We start from the raw sequence: 26930 nt of genomic DNA on the forward strand, positions 1-26930 counted from the left end.
TCAACTTTCGTTACTGGCGGGATGACGCATTGTTGTGCACTACGGTCTTTCTCATTAACGTTCTGATTACATTGGCTACTGTACAGGTCTGTGTAGAACTCTTCAGCTATGTTAACTATCTTATCCTTATTTCTAATTACATTGCCCTGCTTGTCTCTTAATGCTTAAATCTGGTTTTTACCTATGCCTAGTTTCCTCTTCACCGCTTTTAGGCTACCTCAATTCTTTAGAGCATGCTCGATTCTCTCCATATTAAACTTCGTTATGTCGGCTACCTTGCGCTTATTTATTAACTTCGATAACTCTGTTAGTTCTATTCTGCCTGTAGGGCTAGACGCCCTCATACTTTGGTGCTTCATAATCAATTCTTTCGTCACCTGAGATAGCTTTCCGGTATCCTGTCGAACTGTCCTACCGCCTACTTCTACTGCGCACTCCGTAATGATGGCTGTCAGATTATCGTTCATTGTATGAACATCGAGACTCTTCCTCAGTTGAAGCCGAATATCTGTTCTGCAGCGCTATCATAAACCCCTGTACTTCCCCTCTCACGGCTAACTCTTTAGAGTTCTTTCTCTTCACTAGCTTCTATATATATATATATATATATATATATATATATATATATATAAAAGCCAACAACAGAAACCAAGGAGCACAGGAGATTTGTTTTAATGTGTGCTGTTCATCAATGGAGATAAATGCACACACACACTCTTATATATATATATATATATATATATATATATATATATATATATATATATATATATATATATATATATATATATATATATATATATATATATATATATATATATATATATATATATAAATATATATATATATATATAGTATAGAAAGATAAACGTATTTGCCTACTAGAGGCAAAAATTCAAAGTTGAAAACGCTTCATTTAGCCATAGATTTATTTTGAGTCGACGTTTCAGACAGGCTCTGTCCGAAACGTCGACTCAAAATAAATCTATGGCTAAATGAAGCGTTTTCAAATTATATATATATATATATATATATATATATATATATATATATATATATATATATATATATATATATATATATATATATATATATATATATATATATATATATATATATATATATATATATATATATATATATATATATATATATATATCTGTAAACTCAGTTACCGCACACGTGAATGAATGATGCAAAAATGAACTTTTAGAGAAAAAGAACTGCTTTCAAACGCTAAAATACTACACTCATCACGAGACAGAGCTTGGAGAGCAATTAATACGGTCAGAAAGCGAGGTCCCCTAATGGCAACCTGTCCTAAGAATGAGAAAAGTGTTCTATATAGGGGACATGATGTCACACAGCGCATTTTCTCCTGCCTTAAAAAAAGCCGCTCGTAATTGGACTTTTCGATGAGTACGCCCACTTGAGATGTTTCCTGAATGGCCGTCAGGCTAAGAGAAAGCACATCTCATTAAATTGCTTGCAGCCGCTACAAATTACCCTTAGCACGCAGTGAGCGCTTCATTAATTACGGGACCACCTTTAATGCAGCAATCACGTCAGACGTGGGGCCGCTAATCTCCAAAAAAGTGGAAGTCATTTGCGTTTGAAGGAAGCGCTACTAACGATCGCTCATTCTTCCGCGAACACGTGCGAGACAGACCACAGGGAAGATGGAAGGAAAGTGTTAACTTCATTACTATGATTAAATTGGATAGTTTTAACTCTCTCGAAAGCTTTTTTTGCGTACTGATGGTGGTTCTTGCCAACATAGGTCTCATCTTGGGCCTTAGAAAAAGAATGAGAAAAACGACTGGAGAGTTATTTGCAGTTAGGGTTTTCGTGGCTCATTGGCGTCCGTTCATTTTTCATCGTCTGAAAAAATTATTGAACTTACGTAAGTATAGGTGCGATAAATGTGGAAGGCAACACTGCTTGCAGGTATCAGTCAGCCGTGTTTTCTTATCGAAGTAGAAAGGTGCTGGGAACTGTGAGCTTGAAGATAAATGCTAAACAAAAGAAACGTTTGCCTATCGCGCATAATTCTGGCATTATAGTTGACCGCATAACAATTACTGGCTTATTTTCAAGTTTGTTTCACCTGTAAATAGATTCGCCTTAATATTTTAGCCAATGGACTGTGCTCGAACAGAGAAAGTCATTTTTTTATCTTTTTAATGATGCGTGCCAATAGTTTTCTCTAAAAAAAAGCACTTGATTTACTGCTCAGATTTTGTTGAAAACATGAGTCTTGGAAGCTAATGCGGATTTTGGTAAAATGACATAAATAATGAAATACACAAAATTTCTCGAACTTTTTAAAGTAAATGGTGTTATTGCGCACGCAGCTTTAGGCGCAACGTTTTGCATAAGTACAAAGGACCGAGTTAATTTGCAAGATACAAATAACTTCGCGATCCCGGCAGTCACATCTGTTGGGCGCCGGAAACAGCCACTTATGAAAATCATTCGTCTAAACTCATTGCTTGGCTTAGTTCTCTGCTGCCATCGATTTTGTTTACATTCTATAAAGTATCTCTTCTTTTGACTCTAACATTTCTTTTAAATGTTTCGGCAGTTGCGGATTGGACACCCGTAATGCATGTGGAATGCAAACCATGCTTTTTCATCTTGACTTCGGGTGCTCTCACTTCACGTTTGCCATTTAACTCTAGCTACTCTCTCCTGGTTGTTTTGCGTTATATCTTTCATAACACGGAAATTTTACTCGCCTAGATCCTAAAGTTTCGCATTGCCGTAGTTTTCCCGTACCCATGGCTCATTCACATGAAAATGATGGACACTTTATGCATATAGCAGTGAGCTCGGAAGCAGAGCCACTCTACCATGGTGTACACTAAGGTCCACACTCAGCTCTAGCCTACACTCCACCGTGGTCTACCGTTTACACTCGGGTGAAGAAAAACTTAGGCTACCAAATTTGTATCAGAGATGCCGTCTCAAACCGTAAGACGGTGTGCCCTTCCTCCTGGCCGAAAATTGCCCGATCATTTAGACTACTGCTGTCAACAAAACAACCAGCCGTTGAAATAAGAAATGGATAACGGAATTAAAAATAATTTGGGGTGTTCATAAATAGAAAATATGAAGTGTAACAACTTTCACGCCTAATTTACTTAATTCGAAATTAGGTAAAATGCAATTACCTCTGACCATGGCGCAGCTGTACGATCTCAGCTGCAACGGCAGCTGCTGACATTATATTTCTGAGTGTATATACGTAAAACACTAGAAATTAGAAATTATTTAAAAAACAGGAGTTATGATTTTGTAGCTTTTTCCACGCGGCAAATCATTACAAGAAGCCCAAATTAATTCCAATAACAATTTACCATAGAGTAAATGGTCCCAGCTCTGTCGGCTTCTTTCATACGAATGTCGGAACGAGTTCCTCACCTTGAAACTCTTCGTTCAGTGGACTGCTGCAGCTACTTGTGAACGTACGCCATCGCTTTGTTAATCATTTTTGGAGCCAGTTGGCTCTTATCACGCGTCGTTAACTGACAGTAAGCGGCTGAATGCTTTCTTTACGACCGTCTTACGTTGGCGGTTTAAAATTTTGTTTTGTTTGTGCAGAGTATTATTTCCGGCATTTTGTTTCTTATATAAACTCTCAATAGTTTCAAAGGTTGAGGCGCCCCTTTTTTCCTTTCAATCGCATTACTTCACAATATTTAGGTTTTGACCCGTGTAAACCGTTCCCTATGCAAATGGGCTGCATGAACCTCGATCACTTAAGTCACTAGACTTGAACGTTGGTCGTTAGCAGTTTAAGGGTCTTGGTCTTTAGTGAGTCCGCGCCTGAATGAAGCATTCCAACAGTTTCATGAAGGAATCAATTCAGTTTGCGGGTTACATTTTCCTTGACATGTACAGATGCTTATTTTAAAACTGCAATATATACGTCTGTGCGGTCTGTGCAGGTGGATCGCACAGAAGGCGGACATTACATATTTTATAGTGCTAATTAATAGACTACTAAATAACTAACCTTAAAAAACTGCCAACATGTTTTAGTGGACTAGATTATATTATTAAAATGAAGGTTGTCAAATTCGAAGGTCAACCCTGTAGTAAATTTTCTTAATCGCCCCTGAGTGCGCGTCCATAAAATGCCGTTCCTGCGCGTGACATCGTTGTCCAAATCAAAGCAACATCTTCGGCATCGCCAAATGCATAAACAGCGTCTCTATTTGATGCGTAACAAATGTGGGTGACGCGGTTTTATATACATGCATTGTGGGAAAGCTAAAACAATGAGCTACGTTGAATATTTCGAACCACATTGCCCAATAAGAAAATTGAAAATCAGAGCTCACCTTAGATATTGGCTGCCCTCAATTTTGCATTAGCACTATCTCTGCAGACGTGTACATTGAATAAGTAGACTAGTTATTTTAGTTTAATAATCGCCCAATTCTTGAGCTCCGTCATGTAAAGTATTGGTGAAAAGTTGGCAGGATGCGGATTCGTGGAAGTAATATTTCTGCGTTGCCTCGCTAGTCAGTCACCTCATTTATTCACATGCGTGAATAAAGCACGCATGACCTGTGGTGATTTGATTGAGTACATTGTATAGACCTTCTTTTACCGACCGTACAGAAACAAAGCTTTTTCTACGAGCTCGCATTCTGCACATTTGTCCACGACTGTTGACATTATCCGCTTTGGCATATAATCTACCTGCACAGACCGCACCGATGTATATCTTGAAGTTTTCGAAACAAACTGTAAATTAAAAAATCACAGTTTATAGCATGGCTTTTTGGTTTAACTGGAAGGAATGCGCCCTGTAGAGGTGTGTACTGGCCTTTTACTCTCTACTGTCACTTGTTGGCTGATTATAGCAAAATGGTGGTGACCTTTCTATTCGTTCCTTCACGTTACCATCTACGGCAGGCTGTACGTTACTCCTCGACTGTCGCGCTCACTCTCACTGCCCATCGATTGGCCGCAGTCTGCGGCAGAGAACAAATCGCCTGACCGCCCGAAAGGGTGTCAATGTCCGCTGAATCCTCTTAGCTGGATGTTCTTGGCTCCTGTGGCAAGTGTCAATGGAAAAGGTTCAGCCAGTTATGTGGCTTGCCAGTAAAGAGCAACTTCTGGCATGTCCGATGCACAGTGACGCCCAAAATAGGCGGCGCACACAGAACAGACTGGCCTGGTTGCGAAACCTAATGCCATGTCCCATCGGTTTGCTTCGTGAAGTGTTCTTTTGAGATGGAGTTGCATTCGGTAGATGTGGTCACAAGGCGAGAACAGTGGACCTGGACGAAAAGAAATAGTGTCGATGCTCTTTTACGTTTTTTTGTTTCCTATTTTTGTCGGCAATAATCGTGGCCCAAAGAAGTGGTTTCTGGAGGAACCAGCTGCTCATGAATTGCTTTACAAAAAACTTGTATTTGGTAAAACAAATTACAAGAGGCTGTTCCGTACAGCGCGAAGGTGTCGAGAGGTCATAGCTGATAGGAATGAGGTGTCAATGTAGAATTTTAAGTACCGAGTCAGCGATAACTTTTTATGAGCACCTAACCCTCAAATAGCATGCTTTAAAGAGATAATGATGTTGATGATGAATTTTTATGGCGCAAGGCCTTCTGTGGCCAAAGAGCGACATGGCAAAAGGTTTTTTCTTCTACTCAAGGTGGTGTCTAAGACCCCTTTCCCAAGCATTTCACCCTAATGAAGCCGAGCACCAGACAGGTGAAAGCTTGTGTCCGTTCTATCACCGGTGGGTACGCGGGGGCCCTGGGGATCAAACCCCGCACTTCCAGCATGCGAGGCGGATGCTCAAACGACTAGGCCACTACTGCTTTAAAAAAAAATATTAGCGTCTTTACGCTGGTGAAAGCGTTGACAGGATAAGCGCAAATTGCGCGCTCCTCTCAGAATAACCTAGTATATGAGAAATGCTCATGTCACAACATCCGGCTCTATTCCTGCTGAAACGCACGTATTTCCAAAAATGCATCCTGTGTTCTAAGATTCCCACGCATTGTATGAAAACGAGGTGCCAGGAATAAATTTTGAGCGCTAAACAGCTGTATGTTTTTCAACCTGCCGCATTCCCCTCTGTGGCTTTGATTCGTTAACATGAAAAATTTGAGAAAAATGTGAATACAGGAGATATGCAACCTGAAAAAGTACCCGCAAATACGAAACGGGTTGAGAAATAATAGCTTTGCTATTCTTTGCTTTGGAAACGTTCGTATTGCTAACCTTCTGGAGTTAGCATTTTCCCCAGGATTTCAAAAAGGCGGCGGATAGACGGATCGGCCCTTCGTCCTGTTTTCGTTCGGCTTTCAGCAGTACCCTTCGGTGCAGCATATTGAAAAACTAGTGGCCTGTGGAAACACCGGTCTGAGTTACAGCAATTCATATTTATATTAACAGCTCGGATTCGCCGCACTAGTGCCTCCAAAAGCTGCTAAAGGGAACATCTGGCTGTATGGCGCTTGAAAAGCACTTTTAAAAATGGTTCGTTGTTTTTAGCCTTTTCTTTTGTGTCACCATTAGTTTTAAAGTTGTGCGCACACAAGATGGTAAGACCTAAATTATGTGTCAGGAATACCATCTCCGAATCACGAATATGCACCAACAAGCCCAGTTGCAAGTACTTCTAAGCGGCTAACAGCAGTTATTACTTTTTATAATGGGATTTTAGAGCGTTAGACTAGACCCGAGCACTAAAATATCGTAGCCGAATGCATCCTTGATAACGTTCCGATACTGGCCACCTCTTTCCTGGCAACACTACTTTCTGTTATGCTAAAACAAAGCGAAGGAAGGTCTGACTGAACACTGGAATAGTGTGCGTTCTGTGTCAATAAACGTGTGGCGTTGTCTCAAAGAGAATATCAGTTTTTCCACAATAGGAGTACGCCATAGAGAAGTAACGAATCTTGACTATCCTATTATTGTTTTTTTCAGCATACTTATTTGTTCTTCAGGAAAAGTGTCGTTTGGTTTAGGCATATTTTTTATATGCTTACAGACATTGCGAATACTGCTTCCAGCACGATTCGAGCGGTAGCCTGGGCTTTTCCACCTTTTCGCCACAGTTCAAAGACCAGTCTTCGTAATATCTGCGTCTAATTGACGAAGAGATCTGTCGTTCTGTACTCAACGATACCACTAGTAATGATGACCATATACAAAGACACTTTCAAAAACCTTCAGCAAGGGTCTAACTGGTACGCAATTGATTGGGGGCGAACAGCATGTCATGTTAGCCTTCTTTAAGTAAACTGCATCCAGAGATGTATACTTTAATATCTTCCTCTATGTATTCGCTAGTTGTCTGACATAGCACTGTCTCTGCTTTATTTTTATTACAAAACTATGTCGCTACAGGATGCGACTGATTCTTAATCAACGGAATTGCTTAAAAAGAATTGTGTGCACTGGTGGGCGCTTTGAACTTGCTTTACAGTCGTAACGACACTTTGATTAGTCCTATCAGTCATCACAAAGTTAGGTAATCACGATAACAAGTGTTATAAATGCTAAGGGTAACGTTTTTGTGTTTTAACGTACTCTCAAAGATTATTCATTAGCTGTTCCTAACCAGACAAAGCTCCTCATTATGAATCATAACGTGCTATTCAGGCCTAACGCGTAATGCAACAATTCCAGTTCGAGAAGCTGTTATATACGAGCTGTGTCGGTTAGAACTGTATGCGTGAATGCACAGTGTGTAGAACGCCTCGATCAACCACAAAACTTGTAGTAAAAATTAATCTCCGTTAAGGCCTGGGTCTTTTTTTGTAGTCTCCTGCACACGAGTTTGCACGGCCTTCTTTTAGTTGCGGTGTCTACATTAGAATAAAAGAAAACAATTTTTTTTTCTTTCCCTCTTCGCACCATTGTTGTGGTATTTCGCAGCAAGGTGAAAAAGTCCTAAGGGGTTTAAGCATCGTCTTTGGTCATGGAAAAACAGCCTTGCTTCTTTGTTGAATATTTCTGTCTGGCAGGCGCCCTAAACATCCGCAGCAAAAAACAAGCGATCGGACAGCAGCTACGTGTGGTGCGTTTTACAGGGCTGTAAAACTCCTCCATCCAGGTAGCACAAGTACGGTAGTCAACACTGCGCTTCTGCGCACCGTGTAATGTCCCCATGGAGCGCAGAGTTGCTATACGGTCCATATACTTTGCCGTCCTCAAACCTTCTTGAAATGTACCAGAGTTACAGACCATCAAAAATAGTTCTCCACCCTAACCCACACGGACCGTGTTTAGTAGCAGCGCGGTTGCAAGATCGCACTAGGTCGCCCAAACATACAAAACCAAACACTGAGCAATATTTCCCACTCCATAAAAAACGGCGTTCATCGTATTCTGAAAGATCGCCCCCTAATCTAATTGCTAGTGAAACAGGATACTAAAGAGGAGCCGCACCGCCAGGCATCTCCATCAGCCCTGATGGTCTCCTACAATTATTGATGCGTACGCAGCGCCAATGGCCATGCCAAACAAGAAATGCCATTTGTGCCTCCAAACCACTGAGAAGAACCTAGAGAAGCTTCATCATCGCCATCGTCATAATGACCACTTCAGGTGGCAAATTGCATCTGCTGCAGCAAAAAAATTGTCACCCCCAGTCGTGAAATGCACCGATCAGGCGCCGTTTTTGGTAAATGTTTCCTACTAAATTTTCAGAACTCACCTCACCATCTGATATTCCTGCACATCCAGCTATGTCTCTCTTACGCTAGCAAGTCCTCAAACAAAGCCTTCTACACGTTGATTTCGTCCTGCCCGTATCAGTTTCTTTCTCTTGGTTCGCACGTTTGCAGCACTTTATTTATTTATTTAGTCGTTCATCTTGTCTCTCTAGCGAAATGACTACGATATGTTACATCTTGGCTTAATAGCCAAAAGGGGAAACTAAGAAAATGGCACACAATGGTTTGTTGTATGGGGTTTAACGTCCCAAACCGACTCAGGCTGTGAGGTCTGCCGTAGTGGACGGCTAGAGATAATTTCGAAGGTCGGGGTTCTTTAACGTACATTGACGTGGCACAGTATACAGGGGCCTGTAGCATTTCGCCTACATCGAAATGCGACCGCCGCGGCCGGGATCGAACCCGCGACTTTCAGGTTAGCGGTCGAGCACCATAACCACTGAGCCACCGCGGTGGTGCGAAAAAACCTTAAATAAAGAAAGGAAGGTAGATCGATATGATTTTCTAAGTTATGCGTCTTTCATTCTGTCTGTCCAAGTTATCTGAGTTGTCTTCTATCAAAAGCTCACTCCTCTGTCGTAAACCTAGTTTTCATTTTTTTGTCATATTTAACGCCTAATGACCTGTTTTTTGGCATTTACTAACAATTTTTATGCTCAGTTCAATAGCTCGCGTCACTAATGTCCTCTCAGTGCCTAGAAATCTAATTTGTTTGTACTACATTTATTTTTTTTGCATATTTTGAATGTCTGAAATTTCTTCTAAAGGGCAGCTTCGTGAGAAATCAATTTTCCAGCTTCATTCTTGGGTTGTCCGTGCTACGAGTCTACCCATTGCCGAGCAGTAACTACAGCCGCTACAAATATCGGAAGGTTCCGTTGCATCTTTGTTGATTTGTTGCTTCTGTACCACTCAAGCGTCAATGAATGCTTGCTGAAGAACGAAGAGTGCCATCCGACAAACGTTTAAAGCATCAGCCCCAGGGTCAGGGACATTCGTGGCAGTAAATAGAAATATACCTTTTATTGAAGCGAAGCTGAAGAGTAAAACGACTGAGCTCCCAGAGAGAAAACAAGACTTTTGAAGCAGTAATGCTTTGCCGCCCTGCATGTATTGCGGTTGGCAAAATAATCTATAAGTTTTATCTTTATTCATTGGCGATCTCTCAAGGCCCATAAACATAAAAACTTGGCACGGTTTCAAAGTAGTTAAACCGAACAATGGTGCAAACGCATTCCTTCAGCCTATTTGGCTAATTGTTTTGCTTTGCTGGGTCGTCAGCAATTCAGACGACAATGTTAGATTCAAGTTAAGTTCTGATCTGGGTTAAGCTTGTCTGATCTGTTCGCGCCGCAAATGAAAGTGTAGTGGCTTTAGTGCAGTGACCAGCAAGGCTGACCTGTTCGAGGCACCACGGGTTCGAAGCCCAGTCGTGGAAATATATATTTTATTTCTGCATGGTCTCTTGTTATGCTAGGCTCAGCCAAGGTGACCCTCAAGGTCACCTTCCCACTGTCTCCAGGTGGCTACGCTCTTCCGAACTTACCCGAGCTTCCTCCCATTGGCTGCAGCTTGCGCGACGCTGCTCTGAAATATCCTGACCTGACCGCAGTTACTCAAAGGCCTCACACACGATTGTTGCCTGGGAACGTGTTAATTAGTGCTTGTAAAGAACAGTAAAAAAGGCCGGAATGGGCCTGTCATTTGGCAGTTTTACGTTATAGAACGTCGTACCAACTAGAGCCCCCCCCCCCCCCCTCCCTTTATCACGCTCTTGGATAAAGTGATACTACGGCACGGGTAATACAAATGCATATCATTATACCTCTTTTTTTGTGTATCGCTTATACTCAATATAATGTGCATGAAAGACAACGTTATTAAGTCTTCTCTTCATTTTAAGTCATCTATTAAGCCACAGAATTGAAATATATTACATTGCTATGAAAAATTGCGGTTCCCAAGAGCAATTTGTTTTATTTATAGTTCCCAACAGTTGCAATACAATTCTGTAAATGGTGCACAAACCTTTGCATGCTGTCCTAGAAGCAACAAAGTGGCTCTTGAAACCACAACCAAAGACTGCAATCGGGACCTCGTCCTGAGGCGTGAATCGAATGCTTTCAAAATGATGCCTGTACTTGGAAAACAACCATCATAAATCCAAATCAAAAGGTGTTAATCAGTACTGTAATGAGTGCGCCTAAAACTTTCTCCATAGATAGCCAAATGATCTATGTTGCCTGTTTTATTAACAAACACTTTATTCAGACACAGTGGGGTTGTATTCCATGGCCCGCTACAAACTTCGCACTTCTGCAGCCAGCCTGGGTTTGCGTGCGGCCTGGCTGAGCAATCATTTCCAATTTCGTGCTTTCGTTGTGACTTTTCATGTCCTAGTGTCGCAGTTGTTGGTCTTTCGCCTTGTCCGCGACGAATAATTTTGCGGAATTGCTCCGATCACAGTGCGTGAATATAGCCTTTTGGGCGCATTGGTGGGTAAGACCGAACATACCCCGCTACATCGTCATGTGTTACACAAATAGCATATCTTGCGTCTTCGAGAATGTCCCCGCTTAGATCCCAAATTAACTTTATGCTGTCCTTTCCAATTAGGTTCCTTGATTTTTGCCCTCTGTGGAGGGTGTCTTTAGGCACACCAGAGCGCTTACATAGACTCACTGTACTTATTTTTTTAATATCCCCGATGAGAAGCTCGGTTATCATACGGCGACGGCCAATACAAAGCAAGATTTGCATATAAGAAAAGGTTTCAAATATGATGTCATGTTACGCTCCAAAGCCAAGTTTTCATCCAAGTTTCCATCCAAGTTTCAGCCAAGGAGCTGTCGACTGTAGAGAAAATAAGTCAGCTGACCGTCATTTAAGGTGAGTACCGGTATACATGCGGGGGCTCTTTTGAGCTACATATCCAAATACTGTGGATCCTTGTTTGGGATTTAGGGGCAGTAGCAAAGAATGTGACGTTTTGTCCCACTCTGCTTTAAATTATTGGGCTTCTGGAAAAGTGGAAATTCTAACGTTCGTTTAACAGTGCTATCGTTTGATTCCGCGAGTTAAAGAAAGTTTCAATGCAGCTGTCCAAACATCAAGTACGCCTTTATGCTGTTACTTTTCACGCATCTGTGTTACCTGTTATAGCATTATGGGAAATCGGAAGAGTGTGACAGTTAGCGTGGCACATTTTACTTACAGCTGCACCGAATGTTGCGTCGCGCAAACAGTCTAAACTCACTGTCCCGGAAAAACGGTTGGCTCATGCATGATAAGGTCTCACCCAAAAGAAATTTTTGATGACAGTATTCAGCATAACCACGCTTAAATGCTCTACTTACTGTTTTTTAGTGAAACAAGCATTTGTATGCTGCATATTCCGAACTAATGTGAATATCACTCTGTATATTTTTTTTCGCTGAAGTGAGGCTGCAAGTATATCCGAAGGCCCATCTCTGCTGGGTGGAACGGCCTCAATAACAGAGTGAATCAAATGGGGGCCGAGTGCTATAAGAGGGCACGAAGTATGAAATCCGAACATGCCAAACTAAACGCGCTCTAAGCTCGACGTTCTCACTTCCGAACAGTGCTTGGTGCATTTTTATGTCGCATGGTGCAGACCGCTTTATCTAACTTCGACCTGCGGTCGTTGTTGTGGGAGGTCCTACCGTCCTTTCAGTTACAATGCAGTAGCTGCATCAAGGCAACTTTGGTCCCTTGGGTCACATGCATGAAAAAAAAACATGACTGCACTTTGTGATTCCTACCAAGTGTGATAGAGAAGAGCGCCGAATCGAGCATGCCGCATTGCACCCGACAGGCGCCGATAACTCCATTCTGGAGTCAGACTTTTAGCATTTTCAAGTGCCCTCTCACTTCGCTCACCTTCTCTTGCTCAAGGAACTTTACACATAATTTTTATCTATCGCCATGCTCCTCACAAGAAGGTTCAATTTGATACGCAACCTTCCCACATTGATGGAAGAAGAAATGCAGCTGCGAGCGGCGGCACGGTAAGCTGCAGGGTTCGAGCAGCGCTTCTGCGCTGCGACTGCATCTATCGGGTCCGCTACGAAGGTCCAAGCGAGGAAGCAAAAGTTAGGTGTTCTTATCAGCACAGTCGGTTTCTTGCTATTTTCATGATCCGGAGTTCCCGGGTTCGAACCCGACCGCGGCGGCTTCGTTTTTATGGAGGAAAAACGCTAAGGCTCTGTGTGCTGTGTGATGTCAGTGCACGTTAAAGATCCCCAGGTGGTCTAAATTATCCCGGAGCCCTCCACTACGCACCTCTTTCTTCTTTTCTTCTTTCAGTCCCTCCTTTCCTCCTTGTCTTACGGCACGGTTCATGTGTCCAACGATATATGAGACAGATACTGCGCCATTTCCTTTCCACAAAATCCAATTATTATTATTATTGCTATTATGATGAGTACCAATCAATATTCCCAGCCGCGAAACATCATTAGCCGGCGATTTCGGTCTCTGAAGTCTTCAAAAAATTAAAAATTGGTTTTTCGGGAAAGGAAATGGCGCTGTATCTCTCGCACATATAGGGGGACACTTGAACCAAGGAAGAAAGAGGTGCCGTAGTGGAGGGCTCCAGAATAATTTCGACCACTTGGAGATCTTTACCGTGCACTGACATCGCACAGCACACGGGCGCCTTAGCGTTTTGCCTCCATAAAAACGCAGCCCCTGCGGTCGGGTTCGAACCCGGGAACTCCGCATCAGTAGCCGAGCGCCTTAACCACTGAGCCACCACGGCGGGTAGAAATTCTGTAAAAAATGCTTTTCGACCAAGGATTCAATAATGCATATATGCCTCACAGAAAGGAAAATGAAGTATGCTAGTTTACAGAGTTAATGATATAAAAAATGGCCCGGCACTAGGCCAACCTCGCAGTGGCGATGAATCTGGTACTGCGTTTTTGTGGAGAGGGGTACTTAACGTGGGCTGAACTGAGCCGCTTCATGCACCTGTAGTTAAATTGCATAGTTTTTAAGACCTCAAAGGTACCTGAACTCACGTTTCTTAAAAACGCGAATTTGAGCAAAATCGCACCGTAGAATAAGGTTTATTTCCCACCAGGAAATGCCGCTTTTAATCCTCGATGGAAAGCCAGAACACGCAGGGATCCCGAAGGATTCAAATGCAAATGCCGCTACCCTTAAATAAAGAAACTGCCTTGATTATAAGAGAGCGAAGTCGACAGCTCCATCCGAACTTCGTGATTTGAGGCAGTGATTGCCGAATATAACGATGCGTTGAGCCTTCTGCTTTCATTCAGGACAGAATGCATGCAATGTATTTATTCAGGCCGCTACTTGGCAGCCCATTTTATTTCCGTTCTTTCACAAGCCTTTTGGCAGGCAACACTATGCAAAGTCAACCGTTTCTAAATGTAATGTTTTAGCAACATAAAAAAACGTACTGTCTCTTGAAAGAGCTCTTTGCCATCCACCCGTCTTCCTTCGAGAAAGCTTCCTGATGGAGAGGCTTCGACGAACCATGGTCTATTGTGAGTAGTTTGCGTTTTCTGCCCAAAATGTATTCCAGTTGAAGTATATTAAAGAGACGGGGTTCTGAGACTGGACTACCCTCTACTTACTATGCCTGACTTTACGAGAAGGAACTGACGAGCGTGAAATGGCGTTACGCAAGGATTTCATGGTGACCTGATCATTTATTTGTTGGTTTAAAATCTCATTGCCCGATTGGCGCGTTCCAATAGGCTTCCTGATTTCGGTGGAATTTATTGAGCAATGCAAAGTTACAACATTCTTCTTGGGAATTGTGCTAGGAAGGAAACATGGTCTGGCGCTATCTACTTACTTAAGCTCGTGTATCGTCGAGCGCAGTATTCACTATGGGTTAGAAGACGCACCAAATATTCACTGCAGCTTTGAATTCTCAGATTCATTCCCTGGTATTTTATAATTTATAGGTGTAGAAAGGAATCTTTCCGGAGAGATAGAGAAATGAATTATAATGTGGAACGAGTTCGGAATACACTCCATTGCTGATTAATCTATGGATGCAATTCCTGATGGATTGGCAAAAATGAAACGCCTTTTTCCTAAACACATTTACTCTGACAGTCTAAGGAAGAAATTCCAGTAAAAGGTGCAGAGATATATGCAGTGTAAGCGCCACTCCGGGCATGCTTCACGTTAAGCATAATAACATTCTGAACGATGCAATACCACTATGCTGTAGTCTGCAACGCGCCCAATTATAAAATATTATAGCAGGTGATGAGGTGAGCGAGGAAAGAAAAAAAAATGACGGCCGATTTGCGAAGCTGGAACAAATGCGAATTAGGTGCGCTAGCTCTGCGGTCTTAACGTCTGTTCCGGTGTTTGGATAGCGGTATTTGGTTAATGTTCATATATGCGGAATTGGTCATACTCTGCCTTTTATCCATACATCCCTGGAAGTCATCGTACCTCTCCTCGTGCAGCGATGCTCCTTTAACTTTAAGAAACAAGAAATAAGTGGTCAGGCGTTTAGGACAGTGATCAGAAGCAGGAATACTAACTTCAATTCTTTTTCTTACAGGGACCTCTTGGGCACATATACCAGCTTCATTACATTTTGTCTCGCAATATTGGGGACCCGCGAAAGTGCTGCTTCTCTCTGAGAGAAGTGGTGAGCTGGTTCAGTGTCCGTAGGGGACCTGGAATAGGGGCTCCATCTAGTCGCCAGAGACGGCGTTGCTCGACTCGAGAAAGGTTTTGTAGAGATAGCTACATTACGCTAGCATTTCGAGCCTTCAGCGCGCCTCACGTTGTTCGTCACGTGGTTGGTCACGTGACCAGCCACGTGGTGCGGAGCAGCTGCTGCTGCTGGCGGCGTGGCACGCCGGCGAAACCGAGCTGCTACAGCTGTGCACATGCGCCGTGTCAAGTGGGACGAAGATGAAGAAGGAAGATGAAGGAATTTGCAATTCAACTCAGGAAGTTCCACACGGCCAGCTGTAACCATCGAGTCACTCCAAGTTTAACCAGAGCTAAACCACCGCCAATTTCTCTTTGCTCATTCGCTGACAGGTCCTATCCTGGTAGCAGGAGTTGCGGTACGCACAATCAATAGACCACAGAAAGTTACTGAAATTATCTGCACGCACTGAGGGAACGAAGACACAACGTTATAGTCGCCATCCCAAAGGGGTCTCCCATTCAGTGTTCCGCAGCGTCGTACACATTTTTCTGCAGTGCTTGTTGCACAGCACCCTGAGGCCCATAACAGTTGGCTCTGAATGCAATATGCCGTTTCAGCCCACAGCACATTAATTACATGCTTCAAGGGCATTTCGTTCTATTCCAGATGCTGATCGTTGATCAAAATATTGTGGTTTGTGGTTTACAACGTTTAACGTCCCAAAGCGACTCAGGCTCTGAGGGGCGCCGTAGTGAACGTCTCCGGAGATTTAGTCCACCTGGGGTTCCTTAATGTGCACTGGCATCGCACAGTACGCGGGCCTCTGGAATTTCGCCCCCATCGAAATTTGACCTCCACGGCCAGGATCGAACCCGCGTTTTTCGGGTCAGCAGTCGAGCGCCATAACCACTGAGCCACCGCGGCGGCGCAGGTCAAAAGACACAGAGAAACGCTAATGATTAACGACGTGAGCCATAACATCCGCAGGGCGTGATCGCATCGAGAAATTGGTTCGGCATAACAAATGTTGATACGCTCGAACAAATATGAAAGAAAAGAGCACTTCAGTTCCTGTGATACACTGTTACTGCTGCAAAGAAACCCTTGTTTTACAATGCAGCACCTATTAAATGCGAACTGGAGTCGCAGTAACTTTAACGGCACACGCACAGGCCAAGATTTCTTTTCATTTTTTAGAAGGCAGCGCTAACGGAACGTCCAACTTACTGTCGTATCTTGGCGCAAGAGAGTGGTTTATGCATTCCATTAGTGTTAATTCTTCCATGGCTGGTGCAAGGTGTATCTATAGTAGTGGCCGCACCCTCAGTATTAGTACCTGCAAAAGCACAAGAAATAAAAAGAATACCCCTCCCCCCCCCCACCCTGAAAAAGCGCCTTTTATTCTCCACCCCTTCAGAAGAAACAGTGAGATGTCTCCATTTTTCGGCGTCCCTAACCCTTTATTATTACGACCGAGGTCAATACCTGTGCAAACACCTTCCGGTCCCTCGGTATTCAGCTATCTTTGTATTCGTCAACCGGCCTTTTCAAAGAGTAGAAGATAATGTTGGCAATGGTTCACGTGCATCCATTTACAAGGAAGAATGTGGGTTCTTTATTTTTTTACCGTACATTCCGAAGATTTTTTTACTGTACATACCGACGGCGGTTGCGTTTTTATGGAGGAAAAACGCTAAGGCGCCCGTGTGCTGTGCGATGTCAGTGCACGTTAAAGATCCCCAGGTGGTCGAAATTATTCCGGAGCCCTCCACTACGGCACCTCTCTCTTCCTTTCTCTTTTCACTCCCTCATTTACCCTTCCCTTACGACGCGGTTCAGGTGTCCAACGATATATGAGACAGATACTGCGCCATTTTCTTTCCCCACAAAACCAATTATAAATTATAATTATTATTATTATTATTATTATTCCGTAGTGAGCTGTGCATAGCAGTGGGAGAGAAAAAAAATTGGCGGTGGTTTAGCTTTGGTTAAACCTGGAGTGGCGCGATAGCTACAGCTGGCCGAGTGGAACTTGGTCACGTGACCAACAACGTGACGAACCACGTGATTAGCCACGGCGGCGCGCCGACGGCAGCTGCTCCGCATCATATGTGATGAACCACGTGACAGCGTGGCGGCGGTTCGAAATGCTACCATAATGTAGCTATGGCTACAAAACACGACGTCAGGCAAGACAAAAATGTCGCCCTGTTGTTTTTGGGGACGTCACTTCTTGTATACCAAAACGAACGCTTTTACATGCACCGATGACCACACAATGAAAACTTTAGAGCTCGTGACTTGTTTTCTTTGGGTCGTGACAGGACTCATTACTGTGTACCACTAGTAACGTTCGAGCGTCATCCTGAAAAACAATGAAGCAATACAATTAAAGGAACAGTCGTTGGTGCCATGGCAAAGACCACTAATCCGCTCTTCCTGACAATGCAGGTGCTTGTCACGATCATCGTCGCATTTCTGCCTGACCTGACGACTGCGCAGTCGGGTTCGTCATCCCTACCGATTTATCTTGGCTGCGGCGGATTTGGGGCTGGCTGCGTCAACGTCACCGCTGCCGTCGACACGCCGCCACGGATCTGCCCAACCCTCGCTGCCTCCTGGATCGCCCCATCACAGTCGACATCATCATCTTCAACTATAAAACCGCTGCATCCGTCAACGACACTTCGTGGGCTTGGTGGCTGTGCCATGGCAAAGACCACTAATCCGCTCTTCCTGACAATGCAGGTTGGTGAACAATACAGCCTGTTCGCTAAGAAAACTAGTAACTACTTCTTAGTGCAGCTACCAAGCCCACAGTGTCTGAGTGCTATCGCTGCCGATTTTGCCCGTTCTCTTCTGTTGTTGTTATCCGGTGATATTGAAACTAACCCCGGTCCTGATTCTGTCGCCATTCTTGCCGAGCTGCAAAAAATTTCAGCCAGTCAATCTCAACTCATCGCTGATGTGGGTTAACTAAAAAACCAACTACTAACGACAAACCAAACCATCTTCAATCTGAACGAAAGAATGACTGATCTCGAGAACCACTACCAAACCCTAAAAACCTTACAAACAGACCTTGATACTGTCCGAACTAACGCCGCCCAGACAGCCAGCTTAGTCTCTGCACTAGAAACACGCCTAGACGACGCCGAAAATTGATCGCGGCGGAATAATCTAATATTTTATGGCCTTGAAGACACTAATGCGGCCGAAACATATGCTGAGGTTGAAGAAATCATCATTCGTCACTGCCAGGATCGCCTTAACATATCAATCGACCCTAAAGAAATAGAACGCGCACATCGCCTTGGACGCCACTCTGACTACCGCTGCCGCCCAATAATAACGAAATTCACGTCCTACAAAACTAAAGACGATATTCTCTCAAATGCCCGGAAACTAAAGAACACATCCTATAGCATCGGCGAAGACTTCTCTCGTTCCGTCCAAACCGCGCGTAGCCACCTTGTAGCATTCCCCAAACCAAAAAAGCTAAATTTTCACTTCGCTACAAGACATTGCACATTGGTGCTAAGCGTTACATGTACGATATCTCATCGCAGAGGGGGGCGTTGCAAGCGTTCGTCACGAGCGGACGTGCGATTCATGGGCTCCGTTGACAATCTTCGATTGTGGCGGATTAGAATATTGGATCACCATATATTTATCATCCACGAGTTGCCTTCAACGCCTGACACGGCCTGGTGCCTGTGAGTGCCACATTTTCGGCGCTACAGCCTGTCTACTTCTCGTCACCCCGTGAGGAGCGCTAACCCTAACGGCCAAGGGGTTGGGGTGCCTTATCGCCGCGGAGACGCCTGTGCGCCCGCGGATGCGCGGCATAGCGTTCGCGCAACGCGGGTCTAACGACGCTCGCCAGTGAGTGCTCCCGCTTCATCCAGGACTGCCACGGCCACGATGAATTCTCTAAGAGGCTACGACCCTACGGAGATGGACTTCAGTCATGTACCAACATCCCAGCAGCAGCTGATGCCCCCGCAGGATCTCCCGAAGGACGACAACAGCCATGGCTGGAACATATGGTCCCGGCGCAACAACGACAGAGCGGCGCAAGCTAAATCCACACCTCCCAAGGAAGAGCAGGAGAAGAAAGAACGCCGAGAGCCTCCTGCACCGAGACCTCCGCGTCTACCGAGTCTCAAGAATTTTCCATACAAAGTCATCATCCGACCTAAAACCACGGTGGATCTGCAATCTGTGGCTCCACGCTCCTACGATCTCGAATTAGGGATCCAAGCAGCCCTCAACACCCCTCTACAAGAAAAGCCAACGCTGCGCGTTGTTAGCCAGCAGAACATTATAATGGTGTGTACTCACTGTGAGGAAGACGCGTTCCGTCTCGCCAAGCTTAATTGTCTGTACCTCGACGGCAAGAGTATAACGATCACCGCCTACGTTGCCTTGCCAGAGGATGTTTGCAGGGGTGTAATACATAATATCAAGCCTGAAGTGAGTAATGACTCTATCTTCCAAGACGTCTCCTCACCCAGCCATACAATCCTGGGAGCGCGCCGACTGGGCAAGACTACGTCGGCAGTCATCGTCTTCGCCGGACAGAAGGTTCCCTTCACGGTCAACTACGGGTGGTCAGAGCGCCGCTGCTACATCTACCGTAAAACGAGGGCTGCTTGTATCAACTGTGGAACGCCAGGTCACCGAGCAGACGTCTGCCCGAAACCCAAGGGGGCTGCTTGCCAAACCTGTGGAACGCCGAGTCCAGATGAGACGCACGAGTGTACACCCGTTTGCGCGCTGTGCAAGGGTCCACACAAGACTTACGCAAAAGACTGCAAGGAGAAATTCCAGAGACCGCTGAACAAGAACACTAGTACCGCGTCATCAAACGCGTCATCAACAACAAAACTTGAAGATCAAGAAGGCAGGAGCAGGACGAGGCAGAAGAGGCAGCCTACATCGCGACGGCGAGGAGTGTCGTCATCAGTCTCCCACTCTCGTTCCGCCTCTCGCGGCCGTTCGAGCTCAAGACGCCGGGCAACAGGCTCCAACCAGAACGCCAGTCAAGTGGAGGCGGGTAAAGAACAAGGGCACGAGAACCTCAACAAGCCCATCGGGGCGCTGAAGAAGACGTCCTCGGGCCAGCTTTCAGATTCGAAGGTGAGCTTTGCAGAATGGCCTCCCCTTCCCTCCTCCTCCCCTCAGAAAAACACGGAGTTAGCAGCACTCAAAAACGAGATAGAAAGTCTGAAAAAACAAGTGACCGCTTTAACAATCCAAAACCAAGAGCTTAAGCGAGCAACTACTAACGCAATAACGCCGGTAGCTCAGCCGACTCCTGAAAACCAAAAACAGCAGGCAGTACCTAGCTCCCAGCCTGCCTTAGGCGAGGTCTAGCAACAAATCATCCAAGAACTGAGGTCCTTCAAGGAGGAGTTTCAAGCTTTTCCAATTTATGTGAACGCTCAATTCCAAGACATTCGAAATCAGATTGCAAACAACCGACGATACACGGAGACGGCAATTTCTGGACTTCGGAAGGAACCTGCGTATAAAAGGCATAAGTCGAAATTCGCTCGTACAATGCACGTGGACGAACCATGCGATACGGATTCAACATGCCAGCCAAACCTAGAATAAAGATCTGGCAGTGGAACTGCCGGGGATACAGGAGAAAGCAGGCTGCTCTTAATCTCCTTCTATCTCAGGAATCTGACCCACCGGCAGCTATCCTAATTCAAGAACCCCACCTAATGCCTATGAAGCTCCAAGACTATGTGACTTATCAGCACGACCAGTTAACTGCCACGTTAGTGCGCAAATTATACACTGCCATATTCCACGACACTTTCGAGCCGAATGTTGCGCACTGCTATATAACTATTCTTCCTCTCCAGAGAGGAGCGGCAAGCACGCACGTATTGAATGTATACAGCCCTCCAAAAGACAGGAACGCAAAATTGGGTTCCCTCATAAAGAAATTTCTGACCTTAGCGGGCCATGCCCCCTGCGTGATTGGAGGCGACTTCAACGCACCACACCCTTCATGGGGCTACCCGGCGGCGACACCGAAAGGCAGAAAACTAGAAGAAGTAGTGGCGCAAGAGGGGTTATCGATCCTCACCGATCCCACTTACCCTACGAGGCTGGGAAACAGTGTCAGTAGAGATACATGTCCTGACCTGACGTTCACCAAGAACATACAAAATGCCATTTGGAAGAATACCGAACAGCACCTGGGAAGCGATCACTTCATACTCTCTCTGGAGATAAGCACAAACGCGTGCAAGCGCAAAATAGGTATCGCAAGAGTTACGAACTGGGACAGGTGGAGAAAGGCCCAGGCATCTACTGCAAATACTATTACCGACCTAGAGGAATGGGTTAAAGATGAGGTGCACTCTTTGAAAGCCTTTACAAAAGAGGTCTGCACGACAGAAGATTGCCCAGCGGTCGATCCGCACCTTCTACATTTATGGGAAGCGAGGCACTCATTGACAAAGAGATGGCGCAGACAACGGCTTAACCGCAAACTCAAGAAAAAAATAGAGGAGATAAACAAAAAGGCAGCAGAATCCTATGCCATATCCTTAACCAGACAGAACTGGCATTCGCTCTGCGATGGTATTCAGGGGAAGCTAGATGAGTCAAAGACTTGGAAGCTCCTACGTGTCCTAATCGACCCCAGCAGCAGCAAGTCGGCCACTAAAGACAGGCTCACGAAGATCGTACACACCACCCCGGGTACGGACACAGAGTTGACGAAAAGCTCAAGACCAGGTATCTGTGCAGGGACCAAGTCGTGGAACAGCCGGAGTATCCTGGACTGCCAAATCCCAAGCTGGACCTCCCACTCACGAAAGAAGAAATCAAAGCAGAAATCGCGGCCATGAGAAAAAATGCAGCTCCAGGTCCAGATCAAATAACAGCGAAGCTCTTATTTAACCTCAGCGATGACACCATCACCGCGCTGGTGGAATGCTTCAACGAGCAGCATTGGGCTACAGGAACGTTACCAATATCCTGGAAGACAGCCGAGGTTCGGTTCATTCCGAAGGCGAACAAACCCCTTAAACTGGATAATCTACGACCGATATCGCTGACCTCGTGTTTGGGGAAGCTCATAGAGAGGGTCATCAACACGAGACTGAGTAGATACTTAGAAGAAAACAACCTCCTACCTAATACTCAATTCGGCTTTCGCCCTCACCTATCGACACAGGACGCCCTCTTGTACCTGTACAAAGACCTCCTTGAGACACCTCCCAAGTCACAGACAAGGGCCATCCTGGCACTTGATTTGAAAGGAGCGTTCGATAACGTTCTACATAAAAACATCCTGCAAAGCCTCGCCGATACCAACTGTGGCGCAAGAACCTACAACTATATCAAAAACTTCTTATCAGTCAGGCAAGCCACTATAAACTTCGGTGGAATAAAATCAGATCCCATCACTCTAGGCCCGAGGGGAACTCCGCAAGGGGCGGTACTGTCACCCCTCTTGTTCAATTTGGCTATGAAAGATCTACCAGGCCTTCTTTCCGAAATCCCCGGCGTCAAACACACATTATATGCGGATGATATCACTGTCTGGTGCAACTCAGGGAGTGACGCCGAGATCGAGGAGCGTCTTCAAGCAGCAGCCGACACGGTGGACCGGTACGCCAGGGAGAGAGGTCTCCAGTGTGCGCCGGAAAAGTCCGAGTTGCTAATCCTGAAGAACCCGAGGACACCCCTAGCGCAGAACATCTCGGTGTATATAGAGAACCACCCAGTACAGAAACCCACGGAGATCAAGATACAAGGGCAGTATATCCCGCAGGGGCGACAGAACACCACCACTATGAAGAAGCTTACAACATCCACCGAGCAAATCCTCCGCATGATACATCGTATCCGAAATAAACACCATGGCATGAAGGAAAGGGACACCATCCGCTTAGTGCAAGCTTTCGTGATCTCTCGGATAATGTACGGGACGGCATTCCTTAACCTCTCCAGGTCGGAAATTGAAAAGTTGGAGGTACTCATCAGGAAAGCCTACAAGACGGCACTGGGGCTACCAAACTCCACGCCAACAGCAAAGCTCATGGCTCTAGGAGTACATAATACCCTCAAAGAGATGTGGGAAGCACAATGGTTCTCACAACTGAATCGGCTCGCACTCACAAAACCCGGCAGAGAACTGCTCGATAAAATCCATGTTAATCTGCCCTATACAATTGACCAAAGGGAAGAGGTCCCACGCGATGTGAGAAGACGCATAAACGTGCACCCCATTCCGCGGAATATGCATCCCGCATATAACACCGAGAGGAGGAAAGCAAGAGGTGAATCCCTGCAGAAGAAATGGGACAAGCAAATTAACACCCTTTACGTGGACGCAGCAGGACCAAATAATGGAGTCATGACTATTGTGGTCTCAACGCCTTCAGGGTCGATGGTGAACTGCGCCTCGGTGAAAACATCTAACCCCACTCACGCAGAGGAGGCAGCTATTGCATTAGCTGTAGCATCTAACCCCAACGCCGTTGTGCTCACTGATTCCCAGAACGCCTGTCGAAACTTCAATAACGGATTAATTCACAAGTCAGGGTTGTCATTGCTGACTAAGCATCCACCCAACCAGGTCTCAGTAATCTGGTTCCCCGGTCACCTGGAACTACCAGGAGGAAACGAAGCCGCCCACAGGCATGCCCGAGCTCTTCTATACCGGACGTCTCCCCCTGATGACCATGAAGGGTGCCGCGACCTAATAGGCTTAGCAGTGTATGCTGACAATCTTGCGCCATACAGAACAGCCAGAAAGGAGTACCCAACACCACACAAATCCCTCAACAAGTTAGAAGAGAACACCCTTAGGAGACTACAAACCAACACCTACCCAACACCAGCTAAATTACACCAGTGGTACCCTACACTATACTCTCCACAGTGTCCACATTGTGGAGCGGTAGCTAACCTCTACCATATGGTGTGGGCATGCCAATATAATCCCTTAGTTGACCCCATTCCCAACCCCTCGGAGGAGCAGTGGGAGGCTATTCTGCTCAGCGATGATCCTGACCGTCAGCACTGGCTGGTGGGGAGGGCCAGCGCAGCAGCAGCAGCCAGTGGACTACCGGACTAGGCGGTCCACCCACATGTTCGGAGAACATTGAAGAAATAAAGACGTTTGTAATCAATCAATCAATCATCGCAGATGGTTAAAGAGATACCATAGCGGTTACCTCCCCCACATGTAATCAATACCCGTTCCCGCACTTTACCAAGCAATCATCTTTCGTTCTCTGTAACCTACACTAATATTCGCAGTCTTATGCCGAAACGAGAACGCGTGTCTAGCTTAGTCATATCATCTAACAGCAGTATGCTGTTACTAACTGAAACCTGGCTTACTAATGATATCACTGATGCTGAAGTTATTGCCGATTTGCCGAATTTTTCTGTTTATCGGAAGGACCGCACAGATTCTCGAGGGGGTGGCGTGCTGATCGCTGCTGGACCAGAATTATCTTGTTCACCCATCCGTCTCCCATCTAACTTAGAGATACTGTGGCTTTTGTGCCGTACTTCACCGCATTCAGTCATAATCGGCGTGTGTTATAGGCCTCCGCATTCTAGCCCAAACTTTTCTCGTGAACTTAACAATATGCTAAACCAGCTCATGATATCTTATCCGAACGCGCATATTCTTCTGTTTGGTGATTTTAATTATCCAGGAATAAACTGGCTCAACCGTTCTCATTCACAGCCAATCAGTGCAGAATCACGGGATTTTCTAGATGTTTGTTTGAACTTTAATCTTTACCAACTAGTAACCAGCCCAACACGCACCGCAGGCGATTCGAGCAACATTTTAGACTTAATACTGAGCTCTCATCCTGACAGTTTGTCATCCATTACATACTTAGAGCCCATTAGCGACCATAAAGTCATTCAAGCCGATTTTTCCTTCCGCACCGAGCGCCATGAAACACAAAAGAAAACAATCACCCTGTATGACAAGGGTAACTACAATGCCATTAATCATGAACTGAGCATTTTTTTCCCACTCCTCGAAGCCGGTTATAACCAGAGATCTGTTAACGAGAATTGGCTAATATTTAAAATAAACTTCATGAACTAACGCAAAAATTTATTTCTAGAATAACTTTTCGTGAAAATCGCTCTAAACCCTGGTTTTCTAAGACACTAAAAAAGACTGGAGAATAAAAAGAAGCGGCTTTTTCGCGCTGCGAAATTTAAAAGCAATTCCGAAGCGTGGGAGAAATACTTTTCAGCCGAAAAAGAATACTTGACTTCCGTCACCAACGCTAAACACTCATTTTTTAACAGCGACCTACCGCGCATGCTATGCGATAACCCCAAAAAATTTGGCGCGTTATCAATCCCGCACCATCACACTCAGTCACTCTCACTCATGCATCCGGTATTCAAGCCTCCGACACAGAATGCGCTAACATCTTCAATACGGCGTTCTCGTCAATTTTCACCCAGGAGCGCAACCCGCCTCCAAGAATACCTCCTACTAATGCCACCTCACCGATGGACGCAATAACTCTTTCTTCAACTGGCATCTCGTCTTTAATCGAGAAAATGAAACTTTCCTCGTCAGCCGGCATCGACGAGATAAACACTAAACTACTAAAAAACACAAAATGTATCAGTGCAGTGTATCTTGAATTATTGTTTTCGCAATCACTCTCTACAGGTCTCATTCCGGAAAACTGGAAAGTTGGGAAGGTCGTTCCACTCTACAAATCAGGTGACAAAAATTCCCCTCTGAACTACCGTCCTATTTCTTTAACTAGCGTCCCCTGCAAGATCATGGAACATGTCATATACCTCAGGTAATGGACTTCTTAGACGCTAACAATTTCTTCCATCCATCTCAGCACGGTTTCCGCAAGGGGTATTCATGCGAAACACAACTAGCCATGTTCCTCAACGACTTACATACTAACCTGGACGCTAACCTTCAAGTTGACGCCATCTTTCTGGATTACGCTAAAGCATTTGATAAAGTTCCACATCAACGTTTAATACAAAAACTTTCTATTCTAAACATTCATCCTAACGTGCTAAACTGAATCAAGGCCTTCTTAAGAAATCGCTTTCAGTCAGTCATTGTAAATAACCAGTCTTCCAACACTCTCCCTGTAACATCCGGCGTCCCACAAGGCTCTGTTCTTGCACCCCTATTGTTTTTAATATATATTAATGATCTCCCTCAATACGTATCCTGCCAAATTCGAATGTTCGCTGACGACTGCGTAATTTACCGCCAAGTAACAAACATAACTGATCATGAAGCCCTCCAGCAGGAAACTGCTCCGACGCGCGCGGAAGTTTGCTGTCTAAAGTCCTTTCGCAAGACCATTGGCAGGAAACCTCCACAGAGCTATGTTGAAAGCCAGAGAATGGTGTCTGTAGGAAGCCTGATTTGAAACTAAGATAAGGGAAGCCTGCCTGGGTTGCAGTCTTTAGCGAGCGTGCGGTGTCTGAAATTCTAGAGACTTCACTATCAAGAAATTTGCGATGAAGCACTTTTGGGC

Source organism: Amblyomma americanum, chromosome 8, assembly GCF_052857255.1.
Source record: "Amblyomma americanum isolate KBUSLIRL-KWMA chromosome 8, ASM5285725v1, whole genome shotgun sequence".
In the NCBI taxonomy this organism is placed as follows: domain Eukaryota; kingdom Metazoa; phylum Arthropoda; class Arachnida; order Ixodida; family Ixodidae; genus Amblyomma; species Amblyomma americanum.